General features: G+C 37.8%; 1 non-coding gene across 1 annotated transcript; it reads left to right on the top strand.

The window, feature by feature from the left end:
- Window positions 1-14,862: 14,862 nt before the first annotated feature.
- LOC142986051 (U6 spliceosomal RNA) lies at window positions 14,863-14,967 on the top strand. The gene has a single exon (XR_012960297.1). It is a non-coding gene; the product is annotated as a U6 spliceosomal RNA (small nuclear RNA).
- Window positions 14,968-22,701: the final 7,734 nt, after the last annotated feature.

Below are 22,701 nucleotides of genomic sequence, written 5' to 3'. Positions count from 1 at the left end.
TTGGGTCGAATCTCTGCCACTAGTGCTGTTAGGCGTCCGATGCGCATTCAAGGAGGATCTGCAAGCAACTTCCGCAGAACTCCTCTACGGCGAGCCGTTACGTCTTCCAGGAGAGTTATTTCACTCCAAGGCGAGCGGCACTACCGACTTAGCCGACTTTACAGCGCGCCTGCGTCATTTCGCAGCGAAGTTGCAGCCAACTCCCGCCGCGCGACACTGTAGGGACAAAATCTTCGTTCACAAGGACCTTTCTGCTTCCAGCCACGTATTCCTGAGGGAAGATGCGTTGAGAAGCGCTTTGCAGCCCGCATACACTGGGCCGTACGAGGTCATTGAACGTGGTCCTAAAGTTTTTAAAATTTTAGTTAAGGGTAAACATATTACCGTTTCGGTGGACCGACTAAAGCCCGCTTACTTGTTGGTCGACACACAAGTGTCATCCCCACCACCTATCGTAGTTTAACCATCTCCCATTTCTGCCGAACCGACCATTAAAACCACTAAATCTGGTCGCAAGGTTCGATTCCCGGATTATTATCGCCCGTAGGACAGTCTCTGGGGGGGAGTGATGTGGCAACCTGCCTAACTACATTTATAAATAAATAAAATAATAAATTTAACCCATTAATGTCCCACTGCTGGGCAAGGGTCTCCTCCCGTAATGAGGGAGGGATTAGGCCTTGAGTCCACCACGCTGGCCAAGTGCGGGTTGGGGACTTTGCATGCCCTCAATAAATGTATTAAACAAATTTTAGGCATGCAAGGTTTCCTCACGATGTTTTCCTTCACCGTTGGAGCATGTGATAATTATTTCTAATACACACATAACTTCGAAAAGTCATTGGTGTGTTGCCTCGGGTTCGAACCTGCGACCACTTGCGTGGGAGGTGTCAACTTATACCACTGGGCTATCACTGCTCTTATTACATTTACTAACTTTATATTAACAAGTACTAATAATTATATTACACTTTACATAAATTAACAGTAACACAATACAATACACCACTTATAATTATTTACAATACTTAACTAATATAATAACTAAAATTTGAGCTAACTATAATTTTGAGCCTTTTTTTAAAGTGCCGGCCAACAAAAAAAAGTGGCATGTATCGATAGAGCTAGCCATTTGAAGCAATAGTTAGTATGGCACGAAACCGGTAGGATCGCTTTGAACCGAGTTATACAGGTTTGAAGATTCATAATATTCAAACATTTATTCATTTCTGAAAGTGTTGTGAAACATAAATAATGATTGATTTTGCTAGAATTAACTATCTAAAGCAATTTTGATTGTGAAGCGACCACTCTGAAGTTGATTTAAGGTCGTAAGCACACGTATCAACTCGGAAACGGGTCGTCACCGTATCAACTCGAGCTCATCAGTATTATTTGTATGTAATTCCCTACTGTAACACACTTATTGGAATCGTTATGTGATCGCCCCGGCTCACGACGATCGGAGTGGTGCGTATGCGCATTATGCATACACAAGCACCCAGGTTGGAGTACGGGGCTATGTGCAAATTCTGATAGAAGGGCGGGCATACCCTCTAAACCGCAACATGTGTCCTTATAACAGGGTCCCTCATCACAAATCTTGCCCGAAGCAGTGGTGGTGATTTTAATGTAAATTTACTTGAGCAATCTTCGACTAGTACGAGACTTAAGTCATTATTTATATCATTTAATTTAGTTTTTTTATTTAATGAGCCCACTAGAATCAGTGCACATTCTGCTACATGCTTGGACAATATATTCTGCAACTGCGAATGCTTAGGTAGGGAAATCTTAAGCGAATTAACATCGGACCATTGTGGACAGAAGGCTATATTTCCTGTTAGGATAGATAATAGGTTAAAGAAAATTACTTGTAGGCCTATTACTAGGGATCGTTTAGTATTATTTAATAGTGAGATAGCTAGTGCTATGACGAAGTTAGACGACACCGTAGAACACCCTGGATAACCTTTACACATCGTTATTCAACATTATTGAATCCAAGTTCAAAACTATCTTCAAAGAGAAAACCATACTAGATAACAATAGGAAACTCAAATTTTGCGATTGGGCGACAGCAGGTATTTATAAAAGTAGAGCTAGGTTGTATGAGCTTTATTCCATGAAACAGTTCAATTTTAATCCTAAATTTAGGTCAACAATCGATGCAGGTATTTCGCTCGTCAAGCATATCTATGATGCTTGGGAGACATCCCAGGACGCTATTGGGGTGTTCTGCGATCTTTCCAAAGCATTTGACTGTGTCCAACATAATACGCTCCTTAGGAAACTCAACCACTATGGAATTAGGGATACAGCGCTCGATTTACTTGCGTCATATTTGGGTAATAGGATTCAACGAGTAGATATCAATGGTGTAAGGTCTTCAGGTTCAGCTGTTTCTCTCGGCGTGCCTCAGGGTTCGATACTTGGTCCGTTTCTTTTTCTCGTATATATAAACGATCTCCCCTTTCAGGTGCAGGACTTATGTGATATTATATTATTTGCAGATGACACTTCACTCATTTTTAGAGTAGATCGTTCGAAGTCTTGTTTTATTGATATCAATAGTATTCTTGAACAGGTCCACAATTGGTTCACTTGTAATAATCTGTTATTAAATTCTAACAAAACTAAGTGCATTAGGTTCACTATGCCCAACGCAAGGAATTTTGGTACTAACATAGTCGTAAATAGGCAAACTATCGATTTGGTAGATTCGGCAACTTTTTTAGGTATCAGTCTGGATAGCAAGCTCCAATGGGGCACTCAAATAGCGCAACTCTCGGGGAGACTCAGCTCCGCCGCGTACGCAACCAGAAAAGTAAGACAGTTTGCTGGTGTGGATACGGCAAGACTGGTTTACTTTAGTTATTTTCACAGAGTCATGTATATTACTGTGGGGTAAGGCTGCTGATATAGATGTTATTTTTGTCCTTCAAAAAAGAGCTATCCGTGCAATTTATAGTTTAGGAGCGCGAGACTCCTTGAGAGAGCTTTTTGGGCAGATAGGGATACTGACGGTGTCATCACAGTGTGTGCTTGCAAACTTGTTGTATATAAAACAAAATTTAGGGACTTTCGCAACAAATAGCGATAGACACAATTACAACACTAGAAACAGACACAAATTAGTAGGTCCCCATCATCGTTTACACAAGGTGCACAATTCGTATTAGTATTATTAGTATATAGTATTATCGTATTAGTATTAGTATATATGAGTATCTAAACGACAATAGCTCTTGGGATTAGTCGCTCGCTTGATTAGGATTCTTTGAAATTAGGGAACTTTGCTATAAATTGTATAAACTCAGTAGCAGTAGGTCTAAATATTGTAAAATATGGGCAATTAATGATGCAAATAGGTGATGTTACGTACAATTTGATGTTATTCATAAAACTGTCACTTTTTTTCTTTTATAATGTTCACAACCAGTGTGCTCACTTGCTGCCCATATTCTTATTATCACATGCTAGTAGGTGCTCCCAACATACGGTATGATCAGATACTAATAAATAACCTAGCTATATTCATTTAACTTAATACAATTAGACATTTAGTCTATATCGCTGATTGTGGGCAGCTCCTCGCATGATCAATTATTGTATCAACCACATTGTAAAACTTTTGGCGATTGAAAAGAGTAGCCGTGAGTTTCTCGCCAGCTCTTCTCATAAGGCTCTACCCCCTTTCCGAGCTAGTGGTAGATTCAGTAATTGTAACGACTATCATAAGTGTCAATATTTGACCTAAATTAATAAATGATTTGATTTTGATTTTGATAATACTGATGAGCTCGAGTTGATACGGTGACGACCCGTTTCCGAGTTGATACGTATGCTTACGACCTTAAATCAACTTCAGAGTGGTCGCTTATTTCATTATTATTACCTCACGACGAATGTCGTCTGAAGACTTGTACTGTATTAAACTTTTTGAAGAAAACACCATAAAGAACAACGAAGGCAGATATGAAGTCAGATTGCCAATGAAGAGTGACTGGGAACCCTAATTCGGTAACTCTAAAACAATGGCGGTTGCCCAATTGAAGAGATTAGAGCATAAATTTGAACAACATGTTGATTTGGCCAAAGCATATTGAAAGTTTATGTCCGAGTATATTGAACTGGGTCACATGACACCGTCAATACGTAACACAACGCCGGAGTGTCATTTACCTGACCACGGAATGCAGCGCGATGAGTCAACAACAACAAAATACAGAGTGGTGTGTTTTCTTTCACCGCTGATATAGAGAAAATTTATCGCCAAATACTGGTCAGTTTGGCGAGAAACGCCACAACAACCTTTACAATCTTATGAGCTTCTGACTGTAACATATGGCACTAAAGCTGCCCCGTTTATTGCTATGGTGACGTTGAAGCCGTTTAAGAAGTTAATCTTAAAACTAACATACACGCGCTATCAAAACTATTGTAATAACTTACTTAAAAAACTAAAACAAACACATGAAACACTTGAAGTACAAAAAAGTCTAAAAAATCCCAAAGCCCTATGGAAAACAAATAAGGATATCACCCACACACGCCCAACACGTACTAATCCAGACATACTGTTGAAAATATATGATACACCCTCTTCTTTCATTAATCACGTATGCTCCTTCATAACCAAAGCTCAACCAATACCGGTAGCAGCCAGTTTTGTGAATTCTCATCTAATCTTCAGCCGTGTAATTCTTTGGTCATTCCCAAAGTAGACGAACAGGACATAGAAAAAATAATACTGCAGCTACGCAGTGACTGTGCCGTGGGTTGGGATGGAATCTCTACATCGTTTCTAAAAATGTGTCGACATGTCCTAGTGCCACTGCCACCCATAACCCACATCTTTATTCTCTGCATACAGTCCGGATTTTTTCCCAGCGCTCTCAAAAAGGCCATTGTTCATCCAATTTTTAAGGCAGGGGACAGAAACTGTGTCAACAATTACAGACCTATTTCAATTCTCACTTCCATATCAAAAATCTTTGAGAAAATTCTTAATAACAACCTTAGAAACTTCGTACACATATTCCACCTAATAGCAGACAATCAATATGATTTTCGACCAGGAGTTTCAACTGAAGATGCGATACTAGATCTGACACAGTTGGTTGCTAGGAAGCTGGACAACTAGACCAAATGCCTGGGAATCTTCCTAGACCTTTTGACACAGTTTCTGTATCCAAACTTACTTCCAAACTGGAATCTCTGGGTGTTTGTGGCTTAGCCCTTCAAATCTTTGCCGATTATTTAAAAAATCGTAGTCAGCAAGTCCAAATTGGCACCTCCTTCAGTAAAGAAGAATTGGTAAACTACGGCTGGTAACACACGCACCACAAAAAATACATAAATTCCCTCTCAACCGCCCAATCAAATCTTGCATCCTCACTAAACAAAACATAGGCAATACATTCAACCTGTCTAAATACTCCACACCCAACATGTGCACCATACAGGTCACCACTCAAAAGAAAAAGCTCATTATCACATCCATCTATATAGAACCCCAAGTAGACACATACGATACACTCACACAACTACACACACTTCTCAGTGACACTCCTGAAGCCACACACATGCAGGGGACACAACAAACATCCGGAATACACGCAGGGGACCTCAACGGCTGGCACCAGCTCTGGGGTTCCCCTAGAGCCAATGCGAGAGGTAATGATGTTGTTGACCTCGCCTCACTACACGACATAGCATTCCTTAACTCTGGCCACACTGACTTTTTCGAGGCGATCACCAACGGCACGCTCAGAGTATCAATTGTCGACCTAAAAATTACATCCGGCACCATCGATGCGAGAATCGACGGTTGGCAGGTGGATAAAAACATCTGCCCATAATCAGACCACCATGCCATACGCTTCACCTTCACACACCATCCACCACCATCTCATACCAAAACACAATACCTCCTTTTTTAAATACTCCACAAATAATATAACCAAAGAACAATGGCAACCACTCAGACACGCCTTCGCCACAGATATACACAACACTGACTTAGCCACCACCGACATCACACAATTACAACCACACGAAATCAACATCTACACACAGAAACTCACCACATTCATCCAGCTCATACAACTCGATTCCTACCGGTTTCCCTTTCTAGACAGACTTAATATTAGTGTTTAATTAATATTTATTTACACCTCATTAATACTATCACCATCATTATCACACGTCATAAATTGCATCTATCCGAACGCCGGATAAATGACGTGCCAGCTGGTAGAATTGTAGTACGGAACCGCGCGCATCGCCAGCGCATTGTGACGTCGTCCTTGGGGCGGAGCTAAGGATGCGCCCGCGCGCTGACCTTCGAGTGTCGCCAGTCGAGATCCTACTGTCCGACGCGAAGCGCACGCTCATTGCACGCACCGCTTGCCTCCGCTACCCACGCACTATTGATTGTTGCATATTTTATATTTCGCTGTGCTTTTTCTATTCTTGTATTCTGTGCTTGACTTTCTGTGCCTTACTTCTACGCTGTACTTCCTTCCGTGTTTCTGTGTGCCTGTGAACCCTTCTTGTACCTTCTTCTGTGTGTTCGTGAATTATATGTTGTGAGTACAAAACTACTTATTTCTTTTACTTGCCTATACGCTGTGAACACACGTAAATAATTATAGTGATAGTTCTAAATAGATTCCTAGTCCCTATCACTAAATGTATAACTCATCTATAAAAGAGTTGCGTAGGTCTTTAATAGCGCCTTGAGCGTTATATCAGATATTTTTATGGCTTCTGTACGGCAAATAAATGTATAAGGTATCATTCGAAACATTTTTACAGCCATGGGGATTACAGAATTATGTTAAAGCACCTAAAGCGCTTTAATAGCATGAACTAACGCTCTTATAACTATACATCTTTAACCGAGTAATATACATTTATACTAAAGCTTAAAATTATTATCATAATAATATTTACATAGGTGCAGTGGTGGTTCAGTCTGCCAACTGTTTTCAAAGAATCATACTATAAATTGACTTTCAAACTATTTTAATATTCAACGACTGACCCCTAAAAGTACGAGTAAAATGCTGGTGTGCGACCAAAACAATTATATTGAAGCACTCCTATGCCACAACTGCAAAACCTTGAAGTCTACAACAGCAAACACTAGACCCTTTGTACAGCTTAAGCCGCTAGAGCAGATGTAACCAACTCGGAGAGCTGCTTGATCGAGACGACATTACAGCATTTGGTAAACATATTTTTTGAGGTTATTACGATCTTTTGAGGATCATATAAATCTATAGCCTGGTAACGTTAACATAATTAAAATCATTTTTCGTTACCTATAACCCTAATTAAACTATCTGTAACCCTCAAAGTCTTATTTATGTTCAAAATACAATTTCCAAATCCATATACATATCTATATAATTTTTGCATTTTTAACTGAATATTTTGAGGGCGCATGGAAATATTGACGATAATATACATATATATTGACAGCAAACTGGAACTCGCACTTTCATATCACGTACACGAAGAAATAAAAGCGATAGACTACTTGTTATTTTAATAACCCAATCCGTAAAAATAAATGTTTCCTCATTTCTCACTGATGATTCATTTTAATAAAATATATTTAGTTTACACCATAATAAACCAACTATATTACTAATTTAAAGCGTTAGCATTCATTACCGTTATACAGGAGCGCTAAAATAAGATGACGCTCGACTAAGTTTCTTTTTCGCGATGGGTACACAACTTATTGCGAATGAGTTACTGGCGTTTTTGCAGCAAAAACTGGATGTGATGGATGAAGTGTCAGCCATCCAGATATGCGCGAGTAACTTCAGTGAAGAGGACATTGCAGCTGCCAAGCTGCTATTGTTCACGACGCTGAATAAGCGCGACAAGATGGTGTCCCGCCGGCGTGACGGGACAAAGAAGAGCATCCAAGACATCATCACGCTACTAAAGGAGACTGATCCCGACGATGTGCCGACGTTTGTGGCGAAGGAGCTGCACAAGCTGCCCCCTGTCACCTTCGACCACGTCGATGTAACCAGCCTTCTGAAGGACATCGTGTCGCTGAAGGCCAGCCTTGCGGATGTGTTAGTGAAGTTAGATGCATCCCAGAATACCGTTACCGATTTGCGTAAAGAAATAAACGATTTGCGCAATGAGGTGTCGGTTTCTAGGTCAACACCCGATGCATCGAATGTCAACACGTGCCGGCGAGTCATCGATTTGCCGTCGTTGAACTCTGCGTCAGCATATTCGACGCCAGCGCATCCGTCGCGTACTGTGGAGTGCAGCGATTATTATTATTATTATTATTATAATCGCGCTACAAGAGCTTTTTCGAAGTCTCGTGGCGCTAACCACCTCTTGTTTAGCGCCACGAGACTTCGAAAAAGCTCTTGTAGCGCGATTATACCACCTTCATCTTATTTTAGAGCTCCTGTATAATTACTGTACTACGCACTATTATAATTACTATTTACGACCACTGTAGATCCAATGTCGAGCTATAAGCTGGACAGTATGGGCCTATTTGACGCTACAAGAGATTTGTAGCCGCTTATAGAACCACTATACTTCTTACTAAAGGAGCCAAAGCCGTTATAAAAATCCTTCAACCGGCCATTGTGCAGCTTGTTATAGCGCTTGTGTGCTAGTTGGGCATAATTCTGTAATCCCCATGGCTGTAAAAAAGTTTCGAATGATACTTTATACATTTATTTGCCGTACAAAAGCCATATAAATATCTATACTAATACTAATATACTAATACTAATACTAATACTAATACTAATACTAATACTAATTACTAATTACTAATTACTAATCTATACTAATATTATAAAGTTGAAGAGTTTGTTTGTTTGTTTGATTGTTTGTTTGAACGCGCTAATCTCAGGAACTACTGGTCCGATTTGAGAAATTCGTTCAGTGTTAGATAGTCCATTTATTGAGGAAGGTTATAGGCTATATAGCTGACCCGCGCAACTTCGTTTGCGTCACATAAGAGAATCATAATTTTCCCCGTTTTTGTAACATTGTTGGTACTCTGCTCCTATGGGTTGTAGCGTGATGATATATAGCCTATAGCCTTCCTCGATAAATGGGCTATCTAACACTTAAAGAATTTTCAAATCGGACCAGTAGTTTCCGAGATTAGCGCGTTCAAACAAACAAACAAACAAACAAACTCTTCAGCTTTATAATATTAAGTATAGATATCATTACGCTACGACCAAAAGGAGCAGAGTAGCAACGAAAAATGTTACAAAAACGGGGAAAATTATGACCCATTCTCTTTTATGTGGCGCAAGCGAAGTTGCGCGGGTCAGCTAGTCTGATATAACGCTCAAGGCGCTATTAAAGACCTACGCAACTCTTTTATAGATGAGTAATACACTAGCCCTAAAAAAATCTGTTATAGAACCTAAGGCATTACAAAAAGCTTAGTTACGCTCTTGAGCGCTATAAACGCAACGCATAACTCCGTTTAAACTCCTTTATCTCCTAAAATCCCCTTATACATTTAAAGGTGTTATAGAAGATTCCGTTAACTCAATTATACTTCCCTAGGCTGTCTAGCGATGCAATTACATGCTCATATATCACTATAAGTCATTAGTTTCCTACTAAACGGCTACTGTCCTGCCTAGCTGTTAAAGGGGTTTTTAAATAGCTAGCATACAACTTATAGAAAATTGTACAACATTAAACCGACTCTTATGTAACTATCAGGCTGTATAACGACTGTATAAGCAGCTTGTGTGCTAGTTGGGAAGTATATAAGAATAAGGATTTATCGCTTTGTATTAATTTATATGATACTGCGTCCACTGGATCGGCATTTCGATGCCACAGATATTTATACAAAGTGACAAATGCTTACGGTCCGTACGCTTTGATTTCAACGCAGTCGACGCGCAGCTTAAGTGAATGGCATAAGAGGTACAGTAGCTTGAGCTGTCACCGCAAAACCCGCGCATGATTTAACGAAGCATGTTCCAGTGCCACACTCGTTAACTGAAGCATTTTATTGACATTATTTGTTTTGTCTACAATTTTAATCACCAGTCTTTTGAGCAACATAAAATTGTGTAAAAAAAATGTCTTCGGCAAAAACTAAATGTGGGGAGTGCCAAAGTATTATAAAAAATATGCTGAATTGTTGTGATTGCCTTTTAACATATCATTTAGACTGTGTGCAAATCACGATTGGCCGATATAACGCAATGACTGGTGATCGCAAACAAAACTGGAAATGCCACACCTGCGAGAAGACTGAGAGTGAATCAGATAACATCGACACTCCATTGCGACCTTACTCTCAACAGCAACCTGACCCCCCGATTATATCTACTTGTTTCTCAAAATATAAATCTGTTTATTTGATAAAGAGCACCAAGACTTACACTGGAGAACCTATACCCCTAGAATTACTATGGGATACAATTCGTGACGAAATTCGATCTTCATTAAAATCTACACATTATCAAGGAGTTAGTTACTAAACATCTCCAAAGTATCAATGATAAACTGTCGGGATTTGAGAATCCACTAGAATTTATAATACGCAGTACGAGGAAATTAAGAAGAAAATTACTGATAAGGATATACTTAGGTCACTACTTATGTTTTGAGCCATGACGAATCTGATTGTTTTGGACCCCATTTGGTGTTTTCATCGTAAAGTTTGACCTTCTTGACTACTACATTCCGAAGAACATTTTGAAATCTGGGCTGAAAATATTTTGAATATCGTCGATCGAAAATTGTAAGTGTGCGGGAAAATGGCATTAGGATTTTAACATTCAGCTTCGGCAGTACATATCGCACCTTTAAAGTAAAACCGTTACTAAACGAAAATTTTCGTGAATTGAGTTATTAATGCCATCTATCTAAAATACCCGTAAACTACAAGATAAACTTGTTATTTTTGTAAAATTTTGTGTTTAGCGCCATCTAGCAGTAAATCAAAGCGTTACTAAACCAAGTTATGATCGGCTCACTAAATACAATATTGTGTCTATACCAGTAAGAACATGATCGTCGTAGAGTGATGACGGAAGTTTAAAACAACAGTGTTATTATTTGGATAAACACGGCTTGAAGTTACAAAAAGGTAAGTTGTTGATTTTTTTTAATAGGTATAGTGTTTCAATTCGTTTAGACACAGTTTTCGTGTTATGAAATTACGCAATTTATAATTCAATTTCATTGGTAAAATGTTACAGTTTGTATAGTCACAATTTGCCTTTACTTTTTTAGAGATTAATCCAATAACGTTTATCTGTAGAGTGTAACCATTTCTTTAGTCACAGTTTTTCGATGAATTTTGAGTAAATTAAGTCATATACAATTTTACAATACTGGGACATTTATGTTAGTCACGGTTTATTTCTTTAGGCAACGTACCTTTTGTATTAACATTTAAGAAGTAAAATGTTATATTTTGTTTAAACTCCATTTGATATTTAAATTGACTCCATAATGTATGAAACTGTTAATGTTGCATTACACATTTTGTTTTAGTACCATTTTACTACTAACATAAATAAAAGTTATTCTTATTAGTAACTAAATTTATTTCTGTTGAAATGTCTTTCATGTTAATAATTGATAAAAATAGTAAAACTATTGTTTTAGGTCATGGCGCATTATCGAAACCCGCGTTTGTCACGCATTTTAGAGGCTCTGGAATCTAAAAAAGATTCTGTAAACACTGAAAATCACCAGCAAATATCCATGGACGATCTGGATAATAATTTTTCATGCGAAGAAAATCCTATAACTGTCGATGCTTGTAGATCTCCTTCTTTATTGCAAGAGCAAACACTACCACTGTTCTCAGTCTACGCTAGTCAGACTATGGAAGCTGAATGTTATGCTCATCCAATTGATGACGAAATGACAAATCCATATTTGAGCGGTACTGGTTTTCCAGAAGTAGCTCCAAAAGATGTTATTGTACCAGGTCCTAGCTGTAGAGCCAGATCCCATTCAACTAGCTCAGAATCATCTTCGAGTTCATCATCAACAAGCTCAAGCTCATCATCTTCATCTGCGTCTGAATTGGGTAAGGATTTTTCCCCTGATGAAGCAGATTGTAATCCTGATTACGTACCGGAAACCGCACCACGGCGTGTATCGTTTAGCCCAACGCCTTTAAGTAGTAGTAGTATTCCTGCGCCACTGATTGAAGAAATTAATTTGAGTCCTCCAGAAGACAACATAACTCCGATCAAACGAAGGCGTAAAGATTTTAAAAATCTATCCGTGAGGCAAGAAGCTAAAAGACTTCGTAATAGTGGTCAGCAATATAAAACTGTGTCTAAGTCTAAAAAAATCATTCCAAAGAAGCAAATTGGACCTCCATGTGGGGAAAAATGTAGACTAAAGTGCAGCGAAATAATCAAACAGGAAGACAGAGAAATTATTTTTAACAATTTTTGGAAAATGGGTGATTTATCCAGACAAAGAGATTATATTGCAAAGTGTATAGATGTCATTAAACCAAAATATCAATATAAGGTTCATAATAGTAATAGAGGCCCTAAACATTCATTTTCATTGGAGATTAACGATGTTAAGCATCGTATCTGTAAAATTTTCTTTAGGAACACATTGGCCATTAATAATCGACCTATTGCAACTGTTATAGCAAAAAAGAACCAAGCGGGAATGGTTGAAGAAGAAAAAAGAGGTAAACATGGGAAACAATACAAAATAAGTTCAGATATCATTACAGGAATAAAAAACCATATAGACACAATACCAAGAATAGAGTCACATTACCTAAGACAGCAAACGACTCGTGAATTCATTGATGGAGGTAAAAGCCTTACAGATCTGTACACTGACTACCAAACGAAATGCTTGAATGATGGTGTTGAAGCTGCTAAAATTCATACCTACAGGAGAGTATTCAATGAAGATTATAATATCGGCTTTCACACACCTAAAAAAGACCAGTGCGAATTATGCATCAGCTTTAAAAATGCTGTTAATAAAACAGTAGAGTTACAGACCAGATACGACCAACACCAGCTTGAAAAAGAATTATGTCGCCAGGAAAAATCAAACGATAAAACAATGGTTCAGGAAAATTACATTGTTGCCTGTTACGACCTCCAGGCAGTACTGCCTCTTCCGAAAGGAGATGTATCTACCTTATATTACAAATGTAAGCTAAATGTTTGTAATTTTACAATAAGTGAATTAGCTAAAGACTATTGCGACTGTTTTGTTTGGAGCGAGGTCGAGGCGCTAAGAGGAGCTAACGAAATAGCAACGTGTGTCTGGAGATATCTGACAAAGAGGGCGTCAGAAATAAATGATGATAATTTGCAAATCACATTTTATTCTGACAATTGCTGTGGCCAGCAAAAGAACAAGTTTATGTTTACTATGTATGTGTATGCCTTAACTGTTCTTAAAATAAAGTCCATTACGCACAAATATTTAATTAGTGGGCATACCCAAAACGAAAATGACTCTGTTCACTCTGTGATAGAAAAAGCCGTCACAAAATGCTTACGTTCTGGTCCTGTATACACTCCAGATCAATACGTGACCATAATCAGAACTGCAAGGAAGAAAGGCAATCCCTACAATGTTACTGAAATGTGCTATTCAGATTTCGTTGACATAAAAAATCTTGCAGAGGCATGCGGTGGTCAATTTTCAAAAAATACAGAAGGAGGAACAGTTAAAATGAGTGACATTAAGATAATTAAATTTGAAAAACTTCAAGATTCGGACCACGTTGGCGTTTACTATAAAACTTCCTATTTAGATACTGATTTCAAAGAAATAAAATTCCACAATAATCGGTCATCGCGAACACGTACTGGCACTAATCTTCAAAATTTCCAGCTGAAGCCTTTATACCAATCAAGATTAAAGTTAAGTGATCGAAAAAACAGTGATTTAAAAAGCTTAATTGACAGTAATATTATACCACAAAGTTACGCATTGTCTTATTACAATAACATCTTGTTTTAGCATTGCTACGTAATATTATTATATTGATGATTATTTATTGATTTATAGATTTTTTTTGAGAATGACATTATTTTTTAGCTTTCTTAAGGCGTTTTTTTTTATTTTCGATAAAAAAATATTATGTCAATAGGTTTGACTTATCTATTATTCTAATTAAAGTGATAGAAGTGAACATTACTTTTGTTGGCTCAAAGTAGCTGTCGTGGATAGAGAAATAAGGCTGTGATTGTTACTATGTTTATTTTTTTTTAATATTGCTATTTCCAGTTGATTTGTTTTTAGTCATAGTGTTGTAAAACGTTATAGGTTAACATGAATAAAAGTTAAGACAGTAAGATACGTACTAACTGTGATTTAAAGGTACAAATTTATCAAGACTGATAGATAAATAATTATTCTAAGTAATTGTATGGATCTCTCTTTTTATTTTGTAATAAAACATTATTATTTTGGAAAGCTTTTTATTTATTTAGTAATATTATAACATTGCAATGATGGAAAATTTATAATTTTAATTTAATTGTATAATAATATTATTAAATTATGAATTTTCAATAGTATTCTATTTAGTAACATTAGTTGCACTGTAATTTCATAGTAATATTCAATAATTAACAAATAAAATTAATGGTAAAGTGTTACTATAATAATATAAATCAAAATAAATAAAGCTGTAAATATGAAAAATAACTTTTTTAAATGGCATGTTATAATGTTAACAAAGATCTTTCATAATAACTCATTAGATATCTTAAAAAACCCTGGACTCAGATTTTATTTAGAAAAAACGGTGACTATTTTCTAATATTAGCTCTCCTATAAAATCTTATAATTTTGTTTAGTAACGGTTTTACTTTAAAGGTGCGATATACTAAAATTGGAACGATACAGAGAAGATTAGCATGGCCCCTGCGCAAGGATGACACGCAAAATCGTGAAGCATTCCACATTTTTTACACCGGCTGGGACGCGGAGTATCAATTGGAGGTACCGCGTCCTGGCCACTATATGGTAACTGTTGAAGGAACACCGTCAGGTTTTTAGTCGGTATGCCCAAATTAAAAGCCGGAACGCTTAGCCAACGGGAGAGTCCGACAGACCCCCACTTCCTCCCTGGGGCGGGACATGCAGTAATGCATTTTCCTGACGAAAAAAAAAAGGATGCTAACATTTTAGTGCAAATATTTTTTACGACTTTCGACGTGACTTATAGAAACAGTCGTGTCTATATCGGCTTATTTATTGTTTTGGCGATAAAGTTCGATGCTTTGAAAATTTAAGACGCCAATAAATAAAGTTCTATCATAATTATTTTTCCCTCATCAATGAAATTCCTGAAGGTCGTCCAAGGTCACCAGTTGTGTCCGGAAAAATTGATGCTGTGCGAAAATTAATTATGCATTTTCGTTTCCTGATACATCAAAAGAATGACACAATCCTAAAAATCATTTCCACTCTTAGATATAAAATATTAGGTAACAAGATTTTCGATTAGAAGATTCTTTCTAAATGAACCAATTTCTTTTTTATAAAAAATCGATAGGGTCCTCGCGCCAATTAGTGCAAACAAATTCTTGGAAAATCCGTCGTTTTGCTTCAAAATACGTGTATCAAATTGTGCCGGCTGTGGTTGAAAGTCCAAATAAGTAAATGTTATTATATAATTGATAATTTGCGTATTTATTTGAAGGTTTATCAGTATGTGTGTATTTCTTTTTATTGTGTTTTTTTTTATTTCATAAACATGATATTGTTTAACGCTTTGGTATGGCAATTTTTTAATAGCAGTATCCAAAATAGGTGTGTTTTTAAAGTGTGTATTTTTTATTGTTTAGAGAGCCCGTTTATAACAACTTCATATCAATGTAAAATGGTATGCTGTGTTCCTTATCCAACCAAGATTGATGCCACGCAATAAAAATATACTATTTGGTTTTCATAATGCTGGCTCTCTGGCAACGAACCACGACGAATTTCTTATTGCCATGAATAATTATCGAGTTGATGTTATGGCAATAAATGAAACTTGGCTTCGTGAGGGGGAGGAAGGTCGTGCACCTGAGGTTCCCGGGTATAAGTTTCGTCATATTCCTCGTCCCGCGAATATTCGCGGAGGCCGTGGAGGGGGGGTTGCATTTTATACCAGACTTGACATAAGCACGCGAGTCAAAGCTCACCCTATCCACCCCTCAGTTGAACAAATGTGGATGAGTTTAACGGTGAATACAAAAACTTTATTGATTGGAACTGCGTATCGTCCTCCTTGGTTGGATCTGGATACTTTCCTTGATGCTGTTACTGATAGTATTTGTGCTCTCGCTCCTTATGACAATGTTATCCTACTAGGAGACTTTAATGTTAATTTATTAGACTGTGGTAGTATCAAGACTAAGCGCATATTAGATTTCTGTAATTACAGTGATTTGACCAGATTGTTACCGTGCCTACACATCACGTAGGGGATAGTGCAACATTAATTGACCTGATCTGCACAGACGCAAACTATCGAAGTGTAACCGTCAATGATATAACCGAGCTGGGTCATCACGCTTTTATTACGTGTGAATTACTTTTAAAAAAAAATAAGCCTGAGGCGGTTGTCAAAATTTACAGACCCTTACGGAATATAATTCTTAATAACTCCTTGACCGATTTGGATTCGATCAGGTGGGAGGCATTAAATTGTGAGGTTGACGTGAATGACCTGGTGGGTAAGTTTAATTCATATGTTTTAAGTATTTTTGATAAACACGCGCCAATAAAAAAAACAACGTTTCGGGGTACACCAACGCCGTGGATTACAGATAACATTAAATTAATTTTCAAATTACGCGATGAAGCCCGCTGTCGGGCCCGAACAACTAATAATGAAGCACAAAAACGTTACTATTTAGATTTAAAACACCAAGCCGCCGTTGCATTATATAACGAAAAAAAGGCATATTTCACCAAAAATATTACTGACAACACAAAAAAGCCTAAAGTTTTATGGTACAACATAAAAACGCACGTACTGTCCACTCCTACGAAGGACAGTACATTTTTAGAACAATGTGATGACCCAGACGGTTTAAATACTGCGTTTCTAGATATACCCGGCAGCTCAAATGTAACGATTTCGGACTTATCATTTTTTGAATTCCATAGATACAGCTCAGCTTCTTTTTCTTTAATTCCTACAGATTCAAACACTGTTTTAAAAATAATCAACAACATAACGTCGAACGCTATAGGTATAGATGGTATATCTAGAGATATGATCCAATTAACTCTTCCGCAGTCCCTTAATGCAATAACTAATGTAGTCAACAAATCTATCAACACACATACTTTTCCGACTTTATGGAAGTTCGCGAATGTACGGCCACTGCCTAAGAACAACAACCCTCAAAACTATAAAGACCTCCGACCCATAAGTATTTTACCGTGTCTGTCCAAGGTTCTGGAAAGAGTAGTGTATACACAGGTGGTTAATTTTTTAGAAACAAATGGAATTCTGCCGGATTTGCAGTCGGGCTTTAGACGGGGCAGGGGCACTGCAACCGCACTGGCAGATGTTGTTGACAACATACTAGAGGCAAGAGACCGGGGCGAAGGCTCGATATTAACATTATTAGATTTTTCCCGCGCTTTTGATAGTGTAAATATAAATTTGTTACTTTCAAAATTGTCGTTCTATGGTTTTGACTGCGACACGGTCAAGTGGTTTGAAAGTTATCTAACTAATAGACTCCAGCGGGTTGAGATTAAAAAGAAAGACGGTACTACTTTGTCTTCCACCCCTAAAGCAGTTCCCAGGGGAATTCCCCAAGGATCACTGTTGGGACCGCTGCTTTTTATTATATATAGTGCAGATATAACAACCTGTATACGAAACAGTAAATACCATATTTATGCCGATGATACACAATTGTATCACTCCATGACAGCAAACAACGTATCGACTGCTGTGCAAGCTATAAACTTGGATCTGGAAAGACTTGTATCTTGGAGCAATAAAAATTCGCTATCACTAAATCCACAGAAATCCAAGTTTATGATTATGGGCAGCAAGAAACAAATAAATTCATTATTATCATGTAGACCGGAAATAAAAATTATGGGGGTAAATATTGAAAGAGTTGATACAGCTAGAAACCTAGGCCTACTCTTTGATCCTGAACTACGCTTTGAGGGACACGTAAACAATCTGGTCAAAAGCTGTTTCTATAAATTAAAGGTTCTGTATAGGATCAGGAAATTCCTTAGCATACCAATGAGAGAAATGCTAGTTGAATCCCTTGTTCTATCAAAGCTCAATTATTGTGATGTGGTTTACGGGCCTTGCCTGTTGTCACGTACAGTCCGACTGATTCAACGGGTACAGAACGCTTGCGCTCGATTCTGTTACAATATACCCCGAAGGAGCCACATCACTCCCTATCTGAATCAATATAATAAATTAAAAATGGAGGCAAGGAGAGAGCTTCACCTGGCTACCTTATTATTCGGGGTTCTAAGTAATAAAACACCGGAGTACCTCTATAACAGGCTGGTTTGGCGACGTGATCACTATTCGTACTCCACGAGATCGTCATCGAGGCCGCTTTCCGTACAAAATCACAAAACTGTGGCATTCAGGGGATGTTTTAGGTATGCCGCCACTCACTGTTGGAACAATATACCACCGCCTGTAAGATCCCTAAAATCAAAATTTAGTTTTAGAAGTAATATGAAAAAAATACTTCTCAACCAGCAAATAACACGTAGTAATACTTAGTATAGATAATCTAATATGTAATTGCTTACTACTTACACTATGTTTATGATCCATGCACATCATAATTTTGGCATAAGCTGGTTTTTCTTACTGCTCCTCATACAGTGGTGGCGGTGATTTGTTATCTTTGTTGTTGACGAAGTGTGGCTGCCATTTTTGTTTTGCATCTTTGTTTGTGTCCACGGTAATTTTTAAAATCAGGCTGTCGAAATTTGTTTCAACGTTATTTATATTACATTATTATGGTATGTGTTACGGAATATTATGTAAATGTAAACTTTTAGAGATATACACTCACCTTTATTTACAAAATTTATTATGTTTATGTAATTCAATTTTGAAGGATAAAAAATTATGTTCAATATCGCGTGACTCGTGCGCTGCTGTCGCGCCGGCGCGTGTTTGTGAGTAATTCACGTGATGGGACCGGCGCGGCGGCGGCGCGCGAGACGGGTCTTGTGTGAGAGAGATAACTACAAGTATGTACGACAATAATTTGTGTACCTACATAATATTTATAATGATTCAGTTTATTTATTTATTAGTATTTTTTTCAATCAATATGTGGGTATTTTTGTTGGTGATGGGTATACAAGTACGAGTTTGTAAACAATGGTTTTTTTTTTTTCTGTTTCTGCTGCTCCCGTAAATGGCGTCATTTAGGGTGGTCACTGAAAACCAGCGCTGTGTTGTGGTTTGTCACAACCAGCATAATGCTGAGTGACCTCCCTGTTGGCACACAGGACGCTGCTTATTTAATATTAATATTATTGTTGTTCTGATATGGTTTCTGTGTGTTCAATAAATACTATTTTCTTTCTTTTCTTTCTTTCTTTCTTCTGATAGAACAGGGATATAGGACATAATGCGCATGAGCCCAAAAATAAACACTAATCGACTTTATGAATGCTTTAAGATGAACCAAATCCAGAAAAAAATATTCGCGCTCGAAGCACTTCGGAACAAATGATCCCTTGTTTTATAAAAACTTTGTCACGGCGAAAAGACCTGCGTTTAGAAAAATGCAGAATGGTTAATTCTTATTGATTTACAACCGAAAAATTACCTAAAGACTGGTATAAAATATGGAAAAACCACAAAATCCTACAGGTCGAGCTCAATAAAAACAATGCTGGCCGTAACGCATCTCGCTAAACAGCCGGCTATTATGTGCACGAAAAAAACGAATTAATGAGTTTCTCGCCATGCCGTTACAGTTTGACATCAATTGACTTTATTTTGTTCCAAAACGTCAACAAAAAATAGCGTTAACATTAATTTTTCATCGTTTCATCATTTTCACAAGGAACAGGTTAGACTTTTAAACACCCTGTTTTTGAGGGGTCTTCGGCAAAGGGAAAAAATATAAATAAAATATTTTAATCGGATAAAAAAATTACTAGATCATGAATAAGAATACCCGAGAACACGATAAAGTAGTTTTCACTTACATATTTACAGTTTTTCACAGTAAGTCTCAAGATATAAGTAGTGGCCCACGTATTAATAGAGAAACTAGAAAAAGATAATATACAACTGATATCATCTATGAAGGATCTGAACCAGCGTATTAACGCACGTTTGGCGCAGTGGTTTACGCACCCAGGACAAATCTTTGTGTGATGAGCACGAGTATTTGTTCTGAGCCTGGATGTTAATGTATCTATATAAGTATGTATTTAGAAGTATATAAGTATGTTTATCAGTTATTTGGTTACCATAGTACAAGCTCTGCTTAGTTTGGAATCAAATGACCGTGTGTGAGTTGTCCATTAATATTTAATTTAATTTAATTAATTTTAATTTAACTCCGTTGAACAAAATATGCGTGAGTGCAACGTAGAAATAAATGGAGTACCGGAGCATCAAACTGAAAACCTGGCTAATGTCACTCTTTAGCTAAGTAAAATAGTCAATTATCCCCTTCAAATTCAAGATATATTGCATGCAACCAGGGTGGCAAAGATTAACAAGAACGCAGACCGTCCAAAATCAGTGGTCGTCAGGCTTCGGACCCGTGTAGTTCGTGACTCCCTCTTAGCAGCTACTTCTGAATATAACAGAGATCATCACGACAGGAAGCTTTCTACGAACGACTTGGGCATTAGCGGCAAACGCGGACCTATTTACGACTCTGAACACCTGAGTCCTACCAACAAACACCTGCATGCAGTTGCTAGACTAAGAGCTAAGGAGACCAATTACAAGTTTGTTTGGGTTATATCGGGTACAATTATATCGTAGGGATCGCAATTTCTCAAATACAAATAAATTGGATGGCGGCGGAGTACTTTTAGCCGTGTCTAAATACATTCCCTCATACCGCATCACAAAATGGGAGAGTGATTGCGATGCGATCTGAGTGGTCGTTGAAACCGTTAGAAATCACAAAATTAATAAAATTGCTTTATGTATTGGATACTTGCCACCTCCTGTAAAACTCAATGTTCTTGTCAAATTCCTTGATAGAGTTAATGATGTTTCTGAGAGTGTAGACGATGTAGTCATAATTGGAGATTTCAATTTGGGATTTATTGATTGGTTTAATTTCAACAATGGTCCTGCTGTTGGTACTGGAGGTAGCAATCAACTAAGATTGTCTTTTACATTACTAGACTCCATTTCATTGAATGATTTTCAACAAAATAATCTATCTTCTTTACGGGATGTAACAGGCGGTCTACCGAAAATAATATAAAATATTTTTGACATGATTCTGGTGCTTATGTCGTTGAAAATTTTCATCGCTTTTTTCTTGATTTTTCCGATTTTTATGCGTTTTTTTTTGTGGTATTATTTTGTTAATACTACAAAATACAACACGAAAAATCCCTCATATTACTGTTTTTAACAAAAAGCTGTTCTCCCGCGGCCAACGACACCACACCGGCCCGCGGCGGTCGGCCGCGACGGTCGACGTCACGCCGCAAGTACGCATACAGCCATAATTACGCACACAGTCTTGCACTCACTAGTATGCAGCGTTATGTGGCTACGTACCTTACTTTTTTGCTACTTAGTATTTGTTCTATGTTAAAAATTAAAATGACATAATTAGGTTAGGTTAGGTTAGGTTTCCTGGGCTTTTTCCGCACTTAGCCTCTTAAATGGGCCTTTGTGCGTGTATCTACCCTCTCTCATTGTTGCGTTGATTCACCCTCACTCCAGCCATCCTAGTTCCTCCCAGAACTTCAGTAACTTTTTCAAGTTGCTGCAGGCTTCCTGGAGTGTTGTTGTCAATATTTTTGTTCGCGCTCGTTGGTCCGCCACGCTGTTGCATTCCACAAGTACATGTTGTGGTGTTTCCTCTGCCTCCATGCATCCTCTGCACAGAGGGCTGTCCGTCACACCTATTGTACATAGATGTTTGTTTAGGGGACAATGGCCGGTTAGGATTCCTATTACCTTGCGTATTTTGTCCCTTTTTAGACTGATAAGGTTGCGGGCAAGATTCTTAGGTGCCACCGGAACTGCAGCCTTAGTTTGCCTGCAACTTTTGCTGTTGTTCCATTCTTTTAGGTGTTTCGCTTCGGTGTTTCTGTTCAGCCAAGATTTAATTTGTGCTTGGGGGATTGGCAGTAGTGGTTCCGGTCCAAGTTCCATTTGATCCCCTTTTAGCTAGTTCATCAGCTGCATCGTTTCCCATTGAATTGCTGTGCCCTTTGATCCATTGCAGGGTAACTGTGTTCGTACGTGCAATAGCCTGGAGCGCATTATGGCATTCCAGAACAAGGGCAGATGTTATAACGTTATTTTGTAAGGCTTGTAGCATGGATGCACTGTCCGAGACAATTTTTATATTAAAGTCTCTGACATCTCTGGCTGCGACTGCTTGTGCTGCCTTAGTGATTCCTATACATTCTGCTTGGAAGATTGTATTTAGTTTGTCTAGGGTGGCTGATATTTTGATATTTAGATCGTTCGAGAAG

The sequence above is a fragment of the Anticarsia gemmatalis genome, chromosome W (assembly GCF_050436995.1).
Source record: "Anticarsia gemmatalis isolate Benzon Research Colony breed Stoneville strain chromosome W, ilAntGemm2 primary, whole genome shotgun sequence".
Classification (NCBI taxonomy): Eukaryota; Metazoa; Arthropoda; class Insecta; order Lepidoptera; family Erebidae; genus Anticarsia; species Anticarsia gemmatalis.
The sequence above is the reverse complement of the archived record's forward strand: the minus strand, read 5'-3'. Positions and strand labels throughout refer to the sequence as shown.